Source organism: Phyllostomus discolor, chromosome 1 (genome assembly GCF_004126475.2).
Source record: "Phyllostomus discolor isolate MPI-MPIP mPhyDis1 chromosome 1, mPhyDis1.pri.v3, whole genome shotgun sequence".
In the NCBI taxonomy this organism is placed as follows: Eukaryota; Metazoa; Chordata; class Mammalia; order Chiroptera; family Phyllostomidae; genus Phyllostomus; species Phyllostomus discolor.
In genome coordinates this window covers 72,316,469-72,337,239 of record NC_040903.2, presented here as the reverse complement: position 1 = coordinate 72,337,239, position 20,771 = coordinate 72,316,469, and positions in this window count along the sequence as shown.

The window sequence follows — 20,771 nt, the reverse complement described above, 5'->3', positions numbered from 1 at the left end:
CAAATCAATGACTTGGAAGACAAGGTAGAAAAAAACAATCAGAGCAGCTAAAAAGAAAATAATTTTTAGAAATAAGAAAAGTTTAAGGGACCTTTGGGATAATAGGAAGCATAATGACATATGCATCATAGTGGTACCAGAGTGAGAACAGAGAGAGCAAAGGATTAAGAACCTACTTGAAGAAATAATGACTGAAAACTTTTTATCCTGGTAAAGGAAAAAGACACACATGCATCCAGGAAATGCAGAGAGTCCCAAACAAAATGAATCCGAAGAAGGCCACATCAAGATTTGTCATAATTAAAAGACTATCTTAAAAGCAGCAAGAGACAATTATCTGCAAGAAAGTTACAATAAGATTGACAGCTGATTTCTCAACAGAGCCATTTCAGGTCAGAAGGAATTGGCATAAAATATCCAAAGTGTTGAAAAGCAATGATCTACAACCAAGACTACTTTACCCAGCAAGTCTATCATTTAAAATTAAAGGAGAAATAAAGAACTTTGCAGGCAAAAGCTAAGGAGATCATCACCACTAAATTGGAATTATAAGAAATGTTAAAGGGCCTTCTTTAATGAAAATAAGAAGGAGGGGGAGAAGGAGGGGAAGAAAGGAATACAGTTAAAAATATAAAATGGCTATAAATATGTACTTATCAATAATCACTTTAAATGTAAATGGCTTAAATGCTCTAATCAAAAGACACAAGGTAGCTGAATAGATTTAAAAAATCAAATTCATAGTTTATCATGCATAGGAGCATAACACTATTGTATTTTTATCAATTATACATATATATATGTATATATATATATGATGCTCACTTTATGAATGTATGATCTTTCACATTGATCCTGGGCACATATGGATCAGTACAATCCATCACTGGTAGAATCAGGTCATTATGGTTGAGAAAACAATTCAAGCTCTGCAAATAGAAATTTGTATTTCCTCTAAAACATTTCTGAGGTTCTCCCTAAGGGAAATTATGTTCTTTCCATGACTAGATATAGCTCTTTTGTACCTGCCCATAAATACTCTCACAGACTTATTTGGAAATAGACTTTATTACTATGTATGTACATGTTACTTTTACAAATGAAAAGCACCCTAAAATCAAGGTGGTTGGTTTTGCATAAATACATTACACAACCTAATATAGGATTTTTGCACATAAGCTTTCAATGCATGTATGTTAAATATAATTTAATAGCATCAACTTTTTATTTCAGTGTTTCTCAAGATGTTCCAACTTTCTGTATTAGTAGACTTATGCTTAAGTACAAGTATTTATGTTAAAAAGCTTTTGGAGTAATTGTCTGACCCACTTTTAAAAAGCCTGAATGACAATTTTTAGCAGTACACAGAGATACAAGAGAATATAAATCTGATCTTAGAATTTAAACAAAAACTAAAAACCATACTTTCCTCATGTTCTCTATGACTCAATTGGTGTCTTCTCATTTAAGAAGCTTCTGCAGGCATTCCTAGATAGAGTCAGGAATTTTCTGCATGGTTACCCTCCTGTAGTACCTTGAATTTCACTGAAACTAAGCATGTGGTACCTTGTATGACATTTTCGTATTTACATAACTGCTTCTAGTAATATAACGTGTACTCCACTAGAGGGAGAAGTCATTTTATCTCTGTAACCCTAGTGCCTTGCATAAAGCACTGTTTAAAATGATGGTCAATAAATTTTTATTATGTATAAGTCATTTAAACTCTGTGTATTAGAGGCTAACATAAATAAATTTTTTTAGTGTACTGATAGTCTATAACAGATGCTTACATGGAAGGACTGAAACAGATTCCATGTAAGGCAACCATAAAACCAGCTATTTTCCAGTAGTTGGAACAGAGTTAGAAAACCTGATTAATTAAGGAGACCAGAATAATAACATCTACTCCACAATTCCCAGTAGATTTCAAAGCTAGGTCTCTATAGCAATATGTATGTATCAATTCCAGCAAGGTCAATATGCATTAAGTTTCTTTAGCAAGATTTCTTTGCATTTCTAAGACATGTAAGGCTGATAACTTAGAATTTCCTAAAAACTATGGGGTTATGTTGTGTGGTTATTATAGTGGTGGATGGTGATGGCATAAATATAACTAGTGCAATTTCAAAGATGCCAGCAGAAATCTTTAGGGAATTCTTTATCTCCTTTTCTCATCTCTCATTTGGGCTGGAAGTGATAAACTGAAAAATAAGCTAAGCAGCCTAATTTTCCCCAAACCTTCATTGGATATAGACTAGTTTTGTTCCCTGTTTACTGAGAACTCCAAAAGATTGCACTAATTTTATGTCTTAATTTAATTAAGTTTCAAATGGCAATCTGCTTACTCCCTCTTCCTTTCAATTTGCATCAATAAGCACCTGCCAAAAATATTCAGAAGCATTTTGATTGAAAGCTTTTCTTAGTAATTATTATGTCAACCTCAGCTTTTCTTGTTTTTCTTTATTTTTAGTAACTTTACCACCACAATACTTCCTACATGTCTATTTGTCCCTGATTTTAAGAGTTAATATAAATAGAAAAACATTTTTTGGAAAAAGAAAAAAATATTATTTACATTAGAATACTCATTTTGATTAAGAAAAGTAAAAATATGAAAAAATAGTGCATTTACAGCAATAATCAGAGTTTCATTTGCATTTTACCTGGGATGTTTTAATAACCTCATATCAGAGTTTTCTTTACTTTTTCTTCCAAAAAATCCAAGGAAAAGTACATCCCAGTGAAACAGTTTCTAGGCCAAGCAGGCAATTGCTATTCCCTCCATTTCATGAGAAAGAGAAAAAAAAGTGTGGCCTTATAAAACTTGAACAATTATCTCTTGAACTATGATCTGTATTGTTCAAACTTATCTTGTAGTCATTTAGATTCCCTTGCCCCCCCCTGAAAGCCTACAGATCTTCCCTACACACACCCAGCTCAGGCGCCTCTCATGGCAGTATTTTTGCTGATATGTCTTCTTAGGCAAGAGAAATAAAGGACAAGGTAAACAAATGGAACTACATCAAACTAACAAGCTCCACACAGCAAAAAAAAATCATTAACAATATGAAAAGGGATCCCACTGTATGGGAAAACATATTCACCAATGATACATCTAATAATGAGTTAATTTTAAAATATATTAAGAATATAGACAACTCAACACCAGGAAGACAAACAATCCAATTAAAAAATGGACAAGGGACCTGAATAGACACTTCTACAAAGATGACATAAAAATAGCTAGTAGAGATATAAAAAAATGCACAATGTCACTAATCATCAGAGAGATGAAAATTAAACACACAATGAAATATCACCACACACTTGCCAGAATGCCTGTCATAAATAACTCAACAAACAAGTGCTGGTGAGGATGTGGAGAAAGGGGAACCCTTCTGCACAGTTGGTGGGAATGCAGACTGGTACAGCAACTGTGGGAAATATTATGAAGTTTCCTATAAAAACTAAAAATGGAACTTTCTTTTGATGCAGCAATCTCCCTTCTGGGAATGTACCCTAAGAATCCTGAAACACCAGTTCAACAGAATATATGCACTCCTGTATTCATAGCAGCTTTATTTACAATAGCCAAGATCTAGAAGCAGTCTAAATGCCCATAAGTAGATAAGTGGATGAAAAAAGCAGTAGTATATTTACACAATGGAATACTACTTGGCCACAAAAAATAAAGAAATCTTACTTTTTGTGACAGCTTGGATGGACCTAGAGATTATTATGCTATGTGAAATAGTCAGAGAAAGACAAATACCATATGATTTCATTTATATGTGTTATCTAATGAACAAAATAAACTGATAAACAAAACAGAAACAGATATGGATACATGGAATAGACTGAGAGCTGTCAGAGAGGAGGGAGGGGGAAGTGGATGAGAGAAGCGAAAGGGAATAGCCAAAGAACACATATGCATAACCCACAGACACAGTAAACAGTGTTGTGAAGGTCAGAAGGAGAGTGCGGGGCCTGGGTGGGGGTGGGCAAAGGAGGGACAAAGGAAGGGAAAATAAAAACATCTGTAATAGTGTCAACAATAAAAATAAAGTTTAAAAAAAGGTTCTAAAAGCATTTACATCAACAGCAATAAAAAAGGAAATTTCAATTTGCCAAAAAAAAAGAAAAGAAAAGAAAAGAAAAAGGCACTGGGTAAATTCCGTCTATTTGTTTGTTTCTGTTTCAGAGATGCTGAAATTTTAAACCTGAAAAATGAATTTTATTCTTTACTGTCTGTTGGCCCCTCTAGATCTACTTTACCCAACTGGAAACTAGCTTCCCTGGACTAGATCACCTAGTCTCACTGTCTGACAGGGAGCTCAGCTCCTACTGAATGGCCCTCTCTAAAACTACAAGATCTCACAGTTTCGTCATTAATGCTCTTTTCCTCTTCCCTCTCAGCAGTCTAACCCTCCCCAATCTGTCACTAGCTCTAGGGTACTTCATCCCTAAGATACCTTCCCAATTCTCCTTGATTTCTCTTTACTGTTCCAACATCATTATAAATAACAGTTATTGAACTCTTCCATTCACCATATTTGAGTTGTGTGCCATCTTTTTCCTGCCAGGAGCCTTACAATATGCAGTCACCCTTACACAACATGCACACACACACTGATAAACTGATAGATTAAAAAATACAATAATACATTAAATAACTTATTTTTAGTAGTATAATCTTTTATACTTTTTCATGCTGAACATATCTTTTATAAAAAGGAAAAAGATCAATATGCATAATGAAACACAATAAAGACATGTGATTCAATATCAGCTTTGTTCCAGACACCACTAGCCAATACTTCTTTTTATCTCTAGTTAATTCCCTGGCCCATTCCACAGTCTGAAGATTTATGAACTTTCTTCCGTGCCCAAACCATCCTACTCTTACTCTTTTGCCCTGATAGAGCTTCAATTTCAATGAAGAAAAACAAATAAACAAACAAACACTGCAACTTACGTGAATTAGTCAATTTTTGGTTATTACTTCAGACCTCCATAGCTTTGGTAATAATGCCTTTTCTCCTATCTCCAAAAAAGTTGAGGCCATTTTTCTTCCCAAGATTTATGCCTGCTCCTGAACTGTTAAAACTATGTACTCTTACATTCCACAGGACTTATTTCCATGAACTATGTCTTTGATCTCCTCAATCTTCAGTAAAACATCAATGTGAGAGAAAGACAATTATTGATTGCTTCCTGTGAAGCCCAAAGGGGCCTGAACCTACAATCTAGGTACGTGCCCTGGAGGATCACACCTGCAACCTTTCAGTTTACAGGATGATGCTCCAACTAACTGAGCCACACTGGTCAGGGCTACCTTTTTTCTTAAGAGGAAAATGTCTGTTCTCCATGGCGTTCTCGATCAACCCTTACTGTTTTCCCTGCTCCCTGTTATTTATTTCGTCTTCTCATTCTGCACTCTGAAATGGTGCTTTTGAAGGACACCCATATCTTTATATTTATCAAATTCCATTGGCTTAATCCTCATATGTGGCACCTGAAACTTTTGAGAATTTTTCCCCCATGAATTATCTTTTTGTTTGTCATTTTTATTGTTCAAGTACAATTGTCTCCATTTTCACCCCACTATGCCCCCTGCCCCACCCATCCCCACCTCCCACCCTGGAACCTACCCTCTTGGGTTTTTTCCATGTGTCCTTTACATTCTGGGCACCTTATATTTTAATTTTCTTCCATAGATTCTTTCCTGGGTTTCTTCACTAACTCTTCTTCTTTACCTCCCATTTGCTACAGCTTTTTTTGTGCTCTCAACCCTATTCTCTTCTAATTTTACACATTTTTGGTACTTAAACAATATTCTTTAATTTAGTGACCACAAGTTGTGTATTTAGTTCCCTTGATATTTACACAGACAAGTTCTAAACTATTTCTCAGTGTTTTAATATTTGAAACATGAAATTTGGATGTTGTTTTGATGGACTGCTTCATCTTAGGACTTCTTTGGTGTGGCCTCCAAAGCAAGCTGTTAAGTTTTAGCAAGCTAAGTCTGCAGTATTTGTCATTGCTGATTCCCCAGCCCTGACCCTAACACAAAACCGACTCTTCTCCATGTTTGAGGTCACATTCAAGTGTTACCCTGAAGCTCTTTTAAACTCACATATCTAATTTTATCATCCCCCTTGTTAAATGTACCCAGGTGTTCTCATGTTCATCAGAAAAAATTCTAATCCTTATATCACAACTCCCAGAGCAGGGCCATGGCATATGCTCTATTTTTTGAAGTTGTTCCTGATTATTTATGATTTTGTACCTTGTTATCATAGAATGATGACCTATTTGGTAGTTTCTGAATATATCATGCGCTTGCAGGCTTTGGTTTAATGTGGTTCCTTCAAAAAGCTATTTTTTCCATGTATGTGAATGAAATTCTACTCATTTCTACAGTCCAATTTAAATGCTATTAGTGAGAATTAAACGATCCCTTTTTCATAGTACCATAACATGCTGTTTGCCTACATAGTCATTGCATGTTTACAGGTAGCCCTTCATTAAAATGTGAGCCATGATTCTTTTAACTTTAAGGAAAAATAAAAACACAATTTTTGACTCACATTGTAGCCAAGTTGTAAAATATAGATGGGAAAAGAGAAAAAAAATGTCTAGGACTAACATGTTACCTTACTAATTTATTTCATATAAAGAAGTCTTTTTAAAAGTATGTTTGTGCCAATAGGCAATTAATTTGAATGGATTCATCTTTTACTTTTAAATAATTACTCAAGAGCTTTTAATTATATGTATTTCTTAAATAGACTCTTCTAGTAATTCTTTTTACCCTTTCTGCGTAGCAAACTACTTATTCTCATACAACACAACTGTAAACTTTAGATGTGTGTCACTCTATATTCCGTCAAATTCTAAATTAAAAGTGTGAAGATAAATGAGGATTTATTACATTTTCTTTTTAGAATATTGCAATGGTCTTCATAATTATTCATTACTTTTATGCATCTGATATTGCTATGAGCTAAGGAGAAGAGACACGTTTTCCCTTGGTTTAAGTGTAAACAAAGAAAGGGACGTGCAGCTTAAGGAATTTGTTAAGAGCACCTAGGAGACAGAGACAAGTCATGAACCTACTTTTCTGCACTGGGTTACTGTGCTATGTCCTACAACATAGCACAGTTGTCTTCATGTTGTGCTACCACTCCACCAAATAGCTTTTAGATTTTAAAATATTCAAATTTAACCACTAATTGCACTGATCTTTGCCAACAGTTTTAAAGAGAAATTCAATCCATGGTAGAAAACTGCTGAACTCCAGTTGTTTCTGGGTTATATGGTGATCATTTTTCCTAGGTGTTATATTTTTATAAAATAGGCTCCCTTATATTTGTCTCAAAAGTGATGGACTTTGTTTTTTCAAGCTTGCTTTTTACATAAAATGAAAACATGTGTGACCCAAGAAAACCTACAATAATGTGAGGGTATTCTATTGGCCTGAGTATCTGTTAATAGTATCTTAAAACCTAAAAACCCCTGTGCAATAATCTTAATTCCACTCCTCAGCATGGATTTATATTTTTCCAGGAAATGGAGAGAAACCCATTTATAACTCCCTATTGTTCAGATTACATGGAATCTCAGTTGCCTTGGCTAGCCAGACTTTTAGGATAAGAGCTAATCCTCTAAAGTGGAGGGTTCATTAGAGCAAGCCTAGGAGGATAGCCAAGTAAATTTTAGTATTCTGGAAATGGAAAGGAAATTGCCAAGAAAATATAATCCCCCATGGATTCTCCTACTTAAAAGGCCAGCCCAAGATTTGAAACCTACCCAGTTGATGGCAACAAGCCCAGAAAAGTGAGGCACCTTACTCTCCTAAGCCAAGAATCTCTGGAATGGAGAGACAGGTAAGCAATGAAAAAGAGCGTCATTCTAACAGCACAGATGGCCCCTGCCATCCCCGCCAAATGGCTCACCACGCCTAACAAAGGGGGCAGGTGATCAATCATACTAAGGCTGAAATGACTGTTCTAAATAGTACTGGAAAGTGTGACAGGGGTGGGAGAGGTGGACAGAAGCAGAAATAGTCAATTTATGGAAAAATTATTGTCATCTCCACCTGGCAGCATGTCCTTTTGACATCTGCCTTCCTAGGGCTCTTGGATTGTCTCAGCCCTGGCAAGTGGAGATCAGGTGTTTGGGCAGATGATAAACTTAGTTCCTGCTGGGATGGAGGCCCAGTCACTGTGCCTTGTCAGCTCCACCTGGATGATCTATGATGGAGTGGAGAGAAAGTCACCACGCCATTGGCCCAACAGAGTTCTCTTCCTCCCATCATAGAACCAATCCTGCAAACAAAAGTGGATGGCATTCAAGTATTACAAAGGGGTGGGGAAAGAAGAGAAGCCACTGAAAACATAGGTGACATTTGCTATGCATATGACCAGTATTTGTACTTCTTTCTGCTTTCCCATTCAATCAGACTCTCTGGTCAAGGTTATATACTCAGTAATTTCTATTTGGTATTCACTTTCTCCTCCATCCCCTTTATCCTAATACTCCTCACATTTCTATATACAGCAAAACATATCAGGGTAGGTCTTTTAAAAACAGAACCATGAAATATACTCCCATACACACCTTATTCACTCTAATTCACAAGAGAATTGAAGAACCTCACAGGATTGATCAGTTTAATTTCCCAAGTTTATCTTATTGAACTAGTTAAAATTTTTATGGGCAGCCTGTTTTGTAGTTTTTAGAAGGCCTCCCTGAAAGAGGGTCAAAATAAGTGGTTCTCCTCCAAGGCCACAGGTGAAGCATCAATGGGCATAACATTTCTGGAAGCCCTTTAACTATAGATAAAACATCCTTAGAGTTATATACATATACCCTTTGATCCAGGAGTTCATTATCTGGAACTTTTCTCTAAGAAGGTAATAAAAGATGTGCATAGTGATTTATTTATTAGGTTATTTATCAACACATTAGACACAACTAAATTCATATGGAATATTTATTAAATTAGCTATGATATAGTTATATGACAGGATTTTTAAAAGATTCAGCCATTAAAAGTAAAATTATAAAAGAAAATTTAATTATACTATTAATTATACTATTAGCAGTCAGTATGTCCTAAGTTGTGCTGTGATAACAACAAACTCTCAAATCCTAGTGGCTTATAGGAATATAGGTTTTCACATTGCTTATATTACAGATCCATGGTGGGTTGAATAATGTCCCCCATTTGTATCCAGATACAAATATCTGGAATTCTCTGAATGCTACCTTATGTAGGAAAGGGTCTTTGTAGATGTGATTAAGTTAAGGATCTTGAGATAGGGAGATTGCTCTTGGAATAGCCAGGTAGGTCCTAAATGGAATCACAAATATCCTTATAAGAGGAAATGAAGAGAGATTTGACTACAGACAGAAGAGAAGAAGGTTGTATGATAAAAGCAGAGAGAAACACAGTTGGAAAGAGAAGATGCTTTACTAATGATCTTGAAGATAAAGGAAAGAACCATGGGTCAAGGAATGCAACAATAGATTCTGGAAAAGGCAAGCAAATGAACTCTCCCCTAGAGTCTCCAGAGGGAGTGCAATCCTGCCAACATCTTGATTTTCAGGCCTGTAATACTCACTTTAAACTTCTGATCTCCAGAAATGTAAGAGAATAAATTTGTGCTGTTTAAATACACCAAGTTTGTGATGATTTGTTAGAGAAGCAATAAAAATCTAATACACAGGCTAATAGAACAGGCATTATCTTGATTCTTACTAATTCCATGGCAGAAGGAAAAAGAGCTTTGGTGTGTTATATTCTGGAAATTAAATGAAGTAACACAAGTTGCTTCCAGTTAAACTTCACTAGCCCCACTCAAACCCTAGTGTTTCAAGAATCCACCATGTACCTGAAATTAGGAGAACCAGAAATATTTATGAGCCACACTAATGATTATCACCAGGTAACAAATATGGGTAATACTATAGTCAGTTAAAATCAGATAATAAATCACTGTTATAAAACAATTGTACTACCAATATGGGAAAATAAAACAGAAATATGTGCCTGTTCTTCCCATTAAGGTAGCAGGTATGCAGAAGTAGAATAGTGTACAAATTTAAACCTTATATTTAGATCCTACTATTCATTGTAAAAAGGGTAAAACCAGGAATTAAAGACCATCACAGATGGAAGGGTATGAGAGAAAACTGAAGCACAAAAAGATGAAAAAAATTATCTAAACAAGCAATTATGTAATGCTAGACTCCAGGCAAAACTTCAGCTTTTCTGATTCAAAGGGTTTTGTTTTCTCAACCCAAATGCAAAATCCAGTTTTTTGGCTTGTTAATAAATTAATAATTTCATATTTTTTTTTAATTTCCCTTCCTATTCCAAAATTTCAGTGATGATTTTTGGCATAATGGGGAAATATAGTCCTCTTCAGGAAGGAGACAGCAGAGTCTGGTGACTTGCTTACATCCTGGTTGCAAAACACCATCTTTTCACTAATGCATCCAAGGATCTCCCTGTGTACCTACAAGGTGTCTTTTTAATAATGCCAGTAATTTCAATCAAAAGAACAAAGTGGTGGCCTGCTATGGTGTCCTTCTTGGGAATTCAGGTGCACTTGTTTGCTGAGCTGCCATAACAATGTAGCACAAACTAGGTAGCTTAAACAACAGAAATTTATTTTATCACAATTCTGGAAACTAGAAGCCTGAGATCAAAGGGTCAGCAAGATTGGCCTCTTCTGAGACTTTTCCTTGGCTTGTAGATAGCAGTCTTCTCTCTTTGTCATCACAAGGTCTGTTCTCTGTGCATGTCTATGTTCTAATTTCTTCTTCTTCTAAGGGCACTGGTCTTATTGAATTGCTGCCCACCCCACTACCTTGGTTTAACTTAATTAATTACCATCTGCAAACACTGGGGTGGGCAAAAGTAGGTTAATTTACCAGCCATCATTACCTAAAAGATAAATCATAAGTAAGGGTACAAAATAACAATAACGATAAGACAAATAATAATAAATAGTATAATAATTAATAAATAAAAATGCAATAATAAGCTCTGTATTTCTCATACAGCTGTAACCCTAATTTTGTCTACCCCTGCAGAGTTATACTCTGACACACTGGGGACTATGACTTCAATATATACATTTGGGAGTATCCAATTCAGTCCAGAACATCAGATTTTTAGTGAAGACTGTTTACCAACATACACAAAGCCTCTATTTTTTTAATTATTGGAAATGCTACATCTAAGAGAGAAAATGTCCAGCAGAGCTTAGCCTTTAAATGTCATCCTTTGAGACCAAAATTTTCATGGAAAAGTGTAAGTATGGATATAGATATATTTATTTAAATTAGTAGACATGTTCTGCGGGCCTCTTCTTTTTTAAAAAGGAGATCTGCATGCAAGCACATAGATCTTCCCACTGTCTCTCCTACCAAACAGCATGTGTGGAAGGCAGAGGCTTCCAAAAGAAAGGCAATTTTACCTTATTCCCTGCTGTAATACACAGCAGGTGTTAATTTCTTTGTTATTTCAGTTGATCAAAATGCCACTAGTGCCACAATGGCTCTGGGCACACTTACCAATGTGCTATTTTCCCCTGTTTATTTAGAAACCTTACCTTGAGGGTCTATTTGTTCAGCCAAAATTCTGTATCCCAATTGTTACTGGCTCATTCTTGGAACATGAAGTAAATTCCCAGGGCAACTGAATTCACAGGACAAAAATCATACCACAGTAAGCCCCGGAACTCCCTTCCTCCATATGAATTGGTGCCATTTTACCAATTTGTGGAAAAAGATGCAAGGGCTTCAATTTCCTAAATAGTGTATGTGTGTATCCTGTTCAAGTGCTTACCAAATAGATCTAATTTGGGGCCCCTTGAAATTTTTGTGATTTAAATGCACAAAGAATGGTTCATGGGGCCAGCTGCTCAGTATAATAGAAAAGGCTGTCGCAGCTGCTTCTTTTATCCAGTGAACAAAATGATTCTGGTTGATAGTTTGGCCACTTGGGAAGGATCAAAAGAATCTGTGAAAATCCTGTTCCAGTCCTTTGAATACAAACCAATTAAAGTTCAGGTCAAAAACAAGGTGGCCCTAGAAGCAATGAGTCTAGGTTTCCTCAGTCTCCTACCTGATTCTGATGCCTAGAGGGCCCTTTTGTTGTCACTATGAGGCTCACTAGTCTCCTCTGTCTATTGGTGGTACCTACACTCTGCTTTACAGTTTAGAAAACACAATGCACATTTGATGCTTACAGCTAATTGGCATCAGAAATAGGGAAGGTGGATTAGTACTACCCTGTACCATATGAAGATCCCAAGGCTTAAAACAGTGACCCCCTCACAGCTACAATGAGAAGAAAAACAACACTTTTTCCTGAAGGTAGATGGGGAAAGTAGATGTGCTTTTGATATCTCCTCCTGCTCCATGATCTATACCTTTATTAAAAAATAATGCCAACTTTTATAAAGTTTGAAATAACCAGCAAAAGATACTAAAGCCAAATATCATTTACCCATACTAAAAAGATCCAAGGATAACATAATTTATATCTCCAGACAATAAAAATCCTATTTTTCTTCTGTATAATGTTGTTTGAACAAACAAAATAATGTGTGAAATCGTTTGCGGTGTCTAGTTTCTATAAGGTACTCAGTGCATGTTGGTTGAATCTAAAACTGTTAAACCTATTTTTTCTCATAGGTTTTTGTCTTTGTTCTTGCTCATTAGTTTGTTTTTTTTTTCCCACCATAACCTTTCCCCTTGTAGCATGCTCCATGACTCACTGTTTGAGGATATATCAGAGCCCAGGAATGGAAGCAATTTTTGGTGGAACCTACTCTCAGGACAAGAAATAGCTTCCAGTGTTACATTTAGAACATTTCCTATTTCAAGAAATTTTACTAAAAACCTAGACAAAGTAAATACTATGTGAATAGTACCTTAGATGAACTATGTGATCAAATCTCATCATTTTTGGCCTCTAAATATATTAGGTTGCATTTGATGATATACTACTCTACAATTATTCCTAAGAGGCTTTATTTACATGCTTTTTGTAAGAAATTTTAAGGCAGATGTATTAATTCTTATATTTTTCTTTCTTTTCAACTAAAGCATGTAGTGAGGGGAAGTGAAGGGGATAGTACAAAGAAAGAAAACGGGCTTTGGAGTTGGGGTTAGAAGACTTGAATTTGGAGTACTGGGGATTTCACTCATTTGTAATCCAAAAAGTCAAAGCAGATGAAAGAGGCCTATTATGGATTAAGAACTATATAAATGTTAGTTCCTATATCAAACAAACCCTAATTAGCTCATCTTTAAAACTTTATTTCCTTTTGGGATACACAGATATGTAATACTTCAAAGCATTCATTGAAGTTTGATGTGGTCATATGTCTGAGTTATGACCAATGGGATGGATAGTAAGTGACCGCCAGAATTTTGGGTCTCATAAAACTGTCCCATAGAAGTCTCTATATCAGCTGGCTAGATGTTAATGTTCAGAATAAACTTGGAAGCTATGTTTTGAAAAATGATAAAGAATAGATTGACAGCTAATGGGGAGTTTTTGGGGGTGCTATGTAAGACAGGTGAGGGATTAAGCAAAAATATACCCCAAATCTCATAGACTAAGACATCTGTATGGTGATTACCAGAGGAAAAGGGGGAGCGGGGTAAAGGAGGGACAAATAGTGATGGAAGGAGACTAGCCTCTGAGAGGTGAACACACAATACAATATACAGATGATAAATTATAGAATTGTACACTTGAAACATATAATTTTCTTAATCAATGTCACCCCAATGAATTCAATAAAATATTAAATAAAAGAAGAATTATAGCTTTCAACAGCCTGAGTACCTGAAAAGCCACTTGGAACAAAGTCTACATCTCATACTAGTAACCAATGGACTTTCAATAAGTGAGAACGAAACCTCTATTGTATTAAAACAAACATAAATATATATATTTATAAGATATATATATATACACACATACACATACATGAAGAATGGAGCAAAAGTAGGTTTACAGTTGTTTTTATGGAAAATAATACAATAATTAATAAGTAGTAATACAAGAATAAACTTTGTTTTATGTACTCACAACTGTAAACCTACTTTTGCCCCACCCTGTATATATTTGGTCCAGCAGGTGTATAGACTAACCAATAAAATATTATTAATATTATTATTGTTAGTCAATATCATTTTTTTCTAATACCTGTGGTTATTTTCAGCCTTTTTATAATGGCAGCACACTCTCAAATACTAGTTTTCTTAGTAGCACCCTTAAAAGAATTAAAGGACTTCCGTGGACTATAATTATTGCTGACTATAGATGCAAGTCAGCAATGACTATAGTACAATTGCTCCTGCAATATAACAGTATTAGCATCTATAAAATCATTTATTGCATGGTTTAGTTGGCCAAGCTTTACTCCTGTATGGTGATTTGTGTGATCTTGGCTACTTTCATATTTTCCCAGGAGGCAAATTATTGCACATTCCCCAGGAGGCAAATTATTGCACATTCTTGTGACTATGTGAACTGTGTTTTAACTTATAGGCAAAGCCAGTTGTACTGTACACATCACAATGCCATATGACCTTTAAAGCTCCATGGATGTTTGGAAAGTTTTGCTGCAAGTACATGGACTCTCAGTTACAGCAAAAATATAGTTTTCACATAATAACTTGGTCTCACTGCTGTCCTAATGATACTCACTGAGGGTTCAGGGCCTGGGTCCTTTAAGGAATCTCTTACTGACTTTGAAAAACCAAGTATTGCACACAGGGAATTCATTGTGGGGCTGGCAAATCCAGCAGTATTGGTTATTTCAAGGCCTGCACCACAAGCTGCAGCAGAGGTGATCAGAGAGTCCCTCCTAATTCATTCCACACCACACTGATCAAAAGATTAGCTGCAGCACCCTCTCAGCTCTGCAAAGCTGTTTTAGTGTGTAGTTGCTTTCATATTTCCTTTGAGCCACTATCTTTTATCTTTTATCATATTTTATGCCTGTTTCTTTTATCTTATACACTTAACTTATGACTCCTAATTCATGTTTATCACTCTAGAGTGCACTGTATAGAACCTGGACAAATTAGGAGCTCAACAAAGGTTGATCTGTTATCTTCTCATGTGAATATAACCAATATTACTGCTCTTGGCAGCCGTGGTTTTCAAAGCACATTCCCATACTTTGCCCACCATAATGCTGTGAAATCAGAGGGGCAGGATTCCCATTTAAAGATGAAGGAGCATGAGCTAAGAAAGATCAATCACTTTTTAACATTTCCATGGCAAACAAATGGCAGATCTGAAACTACAGTAGGTCTACTTTCTTAATTTCTAATTTAGTAATCATTCTACTAAATCACAAATAATAACTACAATATTCAAGCTGTTATGGTAGTGGTAAGGAAATAGTGTTTAGCCTGAATGATCCACAATCATATTGGTACCTTAAAAATATCCTCAAGAATAAACATGGTCAATAAAAAGAAGAGCTATGGCTTTTCCTCTAAAATGGTCTATTTGAGGATTTTCGAATGAGTGTATTTGTGAGTAAACCCAATTTTATGGAGTAAGTTGATCAAGCAATTGCAATAGTTGGCCATAATAAATAGGAAAGCAATCGTGGTTTGAGTCAGAATTACAACTTTTTTTACCCAGATGTTAAAATGAAGCTCCATATCTATGCAGAAAGGCCTTTGGAATCTGTCTAAAAATGGGAAGGTAAAGATGGAAGGGGATCCTAACTGAAAGAACTTGAAATATTAAAGAGATTACAAGAATATTATAGGTGACTTGACAGAGACTAGTAGCTAGCCAGCCAAAATTTGTTGATCCCTACATCTCCAAATCTCCCATGCAGTTAGATGTGTTCCTCTGAATCAGGGCCCTCAAATGGGACATAAGCAAGAATGATATGGGCCACATCTAGGTCTGGTCCGTAAAACCCCACTGATTGTGGACCACCATGCATATTCCTACAGGAGTAACCACAGATGGAAGCAGCTGGGATCCCTGTATGATCACATGGAGGAGAACATTTCTGTCATTCTGACTACTTCCATGTCTCAGTTTCTTTGTTCCTTCATCCTCGTTTATCCTAACTCATACAGAAGAAGTACATAAAGTAATAATGAAGAAGTACATAAAGTAATAATGAAGATAGGAAAAGAAACTTAGACAATTTTAGTCTTTTGTAGTATTCAGCCATAGGGGGGAAAAAACTATTTTCAAAAGGAAATTGGTCAATAAAAATAAAGCATCATTTCAGGATATGTTATTATTTGTTTATTTGAAGATTTAACTATTATCATGTACCATCAAGGCTGATTTTAAGGACAAAGACAACAAATCCAAGTTATATGTTCCCCAAATATCTCAATATTTTATCTAAAGCCATCTATATTGAAGTGTATAAGGCATTCTCCAAAAGTAAGGATCATGATTTCCTATGACTAACTTGGGAAATTACAAATTATTTATGACATTTATAAAAGAGAATCAATTAAAATTTGAATTTTATAACACTATATATCATATCTACTACATCTACTTAGTTTCTATACACATTCTAGCTAGCTAGGTAGCTAGTTATGTACCTACCTACATAATTACCTATCAGTTAAGGGCCCTGAAATCAGACTATCTGTGTTTAAATCCAGGTACATCACTATGACTCAAGCATTTACTTTATGCCTAGTCCTTCACTCACAAATATTCCAAGTTTAGACTAGAGAGGCAAGAGCAGGGACACATAATGAAAAGAAAGAAAACCATGTGTACAAGAGAGGAAAACATTCAGCCTGTCAGTATTAGAGTCCTGTTTGGGGAATCAGGGAGGAATGAGGCAGCAGAGGCAGAGGGGAGTAGATAATTGAAGATCCTGAAATGCAGAGGAGTCAGGTTGGAAACCTACTATTTACATCACTCTGTTCTGGCTGTTGTAGGTCCAGGGCGAGTTGGTTTCTTGGGCCTAGAATTCTGGCCTGAAGGCAGGAGCAAAACTCTGGAAATGGAAGGTATGGAGTGAATCAGGGAAAAAAGTTCACAAAGGAAGTACTGTGCACAGCTGGGTGACATCATGTATAAAGGACACATGAGAAAAATAGCCCCTGCTCACATTATGCCCTGGTTGCCTGCTGGACAGCGGTGTTATAATACAGGGAAGTCAGGAAATGTTGCTGTGGATAGAAGCAGTAACAATTAAACTCTGCAGCCCTGCTTTCCACATCTGAAGAAGACTTTGTGTGGTTTCTGCACAGTCCGGCCTGAGCACAGGAAGCTGTGCTGGATGATCTCACAGGACCCCATCCAGGTGTAGAATTGCCTGTTTCAGTGAATCCAGCAAACAAAGGGCTCTCTTACCAAGTCAGAGCTGACCTGAATGTGACAAACAACTGTCTGAGAAGCCTGCCAGGTGAGTTTTGCAGTGGCTCCCCAACCCCTCCTTTCCCAGAGCAATAGCTAAAACCTGTGAAAAATGCTGGGGCTGCAGCCACCTTACCTCAGAGAACCATTGTGTTTTTCTGCAGCTCATGTCGGCCTCACCACTTGCAGCGAACAGTCGGCGGCAAAGCACACTGCTGCCTCACCACATGGCTGGCTAATCAGGGCCTATTATGTTGTAGAAAGCTGCACTGATGTGCCTCTTAAAATTTTACCACTGACACACCTACCATCTGACACCATACAATTAGCCCTATGCTCTTGGAGTCCATGGTAGCAGAAATATTACCACATCAGAGAGATCATTATTTGAGATTCAGAGCAGCCAATGTACACGCAGGGTTCCTGTGCCTTCTAGGGCAAGGATTGAGGGTGTTAGTCTTTATATTGTTGAAAAGTGTTAATTTTCCGAAGCATTTTCTCCTAAGAAAACCACTGTGCTATATTGTCATCTGATTCATTACAATATACCCTACTGGGAAATGTTACCCCTTCTCTAGACTGAGAAAATAGCACCTTGCTGAGCATTTCTTTATGTGTTTGACTGGAGAAGAATATCTGTTTTGGGAGCTTTGTGACATTTCAGGCCACCAGATAATCATACAGAAAACCTTCATGACATCTCCATGTGGTTTACATTCTCATGTGGTGTCCTCAGTTCATTCTTCCCCATTCCCTGCCACAAACAACACACACACACACACACACACGAGGGACATCACACAGAACACCATGCAGACACACACAAATACAGAGGCATACACACACTCATATACACACACAGCTCCAAGACACACACATGCAGACACACGGACACACACAGAGACACACAGAAAAACACACAGATACAGAGACATACACACACACTCATACACACAGATGCACAAAGCTACCCAGACACACATATGCAAATATATACACAGAGACACACAAACAACACACACAGATGCACAGACAGGCACAGACACTCATGAGCCAGAGGTCAGACTCAAAACAATTAGAAGCAGACAGACAACATTACAAAAGTAAACTTTCGGAGAAAAGTACTGGGAATTTTCTCAAGCATTCCAAACAAACAAGGAACTAGGTATAAAAACTATGAATTGCATTCTAATGTGAAAAAAATCAGGGCTTGTGATATACCATTTCCAAACACAGTGTTGAACAAGAAGGACAAAGCATTAAAAACTTCAGTTCTTAGAATATTCAGATATAAACTTGTCAGGGACATTGAGAATAGCCAGGTGTCATGGGACTGTGACAAGTGTTTTCAAAGCTGTGAACTAAACCACTGAACTTCCTTCATCCAGTGTGACGTTTTGTGGAGGAGGATATGGGCTTGGGGGGCCCTATTTATTCCGAGTGGCAATGCAAGTTCACTGGTGAGAGGCATCTGATAGACATGGTCAGGGAATTAAAGGTTTTAAGATAATGCAAAATGTGCTCACTGGTGCTGGTTTTTAAACTAGGGAATAAGAATTTCCCCTTCTCCAAATCTGTTTTTATCCACCTGTAGTCTGTGGAATTGAGACAGCTCTCTTGCTGCAACTTAAAAAACAAAAAAGTTGACCCTTAGATACAAAAGCATTTTAATAGTTGTTTTCTATTACTGTTTTGGTGGTAGTAGGTCCCCATTCTTTTCTCTACTTCAGCTGCTGTTCTGAAATCTGCAACATTTCTTGGGAAGTACCAACAGAACACTTTTTGCTGAATTTCCAGATGGAACTTTTAGGAATTAAAATGTTCCAATATGCCAATACTCATGCTATTTTTAATCATGTTTTGAACTAAGAATATAGATTTTACAGATTCTGATGAAAAGAAAAAAATGAGAGTTTTTAACTCCAAGAATGAGGCGGGGGGAGAGAAGGAAAAGAGAGAAGAAGGGGAGGGAAAGGGAAGGACGAGAAAGGAGAGAAAAAGAAAGAAAAGAAAGAGAGAATGGAAGAAAGGGAGAAAGGGAGAAAGAGAAAAAGAAAGAAAGAAAGAAAGAAAGAAAGAAAGAAAGAAAGAAAGAAAGAAAGAAAGAAAGAAAGAGAAAGAAAGAGAGAGAGAGAGAAAGAAAGAAGGAAGGAAGGAAGGAAGGAAAGAAAGAAAGGAAAGAAAGAAAGGAAGGAAGGAAGAAAGGAAGGAAGAAAGGGAAAGGAAAGAAAGAAAAAAGAAAAGAAAAGAGAAAAAAGGAAGAGGCATAGAGGGACAGAGGGAGGGAGAGAGGGAGAGAGGAAGGAAAAAAAACAAAGAAAGAAAGAAAGAAACAAAGAAAAAAAGGAGAGGAAAGGAAATGAAAGGAAAACTCTGAAGAACATCCAAATACTTACCTATTTGTTTGGAGTTGGAGGAGGTGGCTGCTGGTCAGACAAAAGGTCTATTGGCTATTTTGTATTATAAAAATATTTAAAATAGACTGCTCTCTCTAAGTGCTGCTTCAGAAGTCATATCTCTTGATATCCTTGGATATCATTAGTTTGTATTTATGTAATAGCATATTTTAAACCTAGAAAATTCTTTTTTTTATTATATCACAGATTCCTTCAAAGTATAGGTAAACAAGAATGAAGAAAATAATTGAATGTGAAGACCTGAAATCAATGTCAGCACACTTCTAGCGAGCTATAACCATGGTGAACTGCTACACCACCTGCTCCAAGCAGACAGATGGAGGCCCTATGGGGGTCATGGCTCCCCTTGTAAAGAAAGCTGGAATCACATACATGCATAATTTTGGCAGGAAAAAAAAGACCAAGGCATTGACACTTAATAGAAGAACGTAGTGACTTTGTTAAGAAATGTCAGCACTCTCAGCTTCTGACTCCCTCTACTCCCTATCATTTTACGGTTAGACAGCCACGTCTCCCCTTGAGCATATTTCACTAAGAAGGGCAGGATGAAAAATTAGCATTCTCAGAGGCTCTGGCAAGCATGCAGATGGAATAAAATGAATATGTTAGGGAACAAAAATAATACAGAGCCATATTGTATTTGGATCCACACTTTTTAATAGCAACCTTACAGTAGTGTTAGATTTTGGATGATTGAGGCTAGTACTGAAAATTATATCAAGAAAGAGGTTAGATGGAAAAGAAAGGGGCGCACTGAATAGAAATTCCAATTTTAGGACAGTGTATGTGTGAGCTATCACTATGGGGAGATTACTTTGGAAGGTATACTTAAAGAAGAAAATTTATAACTTTAGTTGATTAAAATATGCTCTATTTTTTAGTAAACAAATTACCAAAATTCATATGAAAATGGAATTATAGAAGACAGTGGATTACCTCTTTGTCCTAAG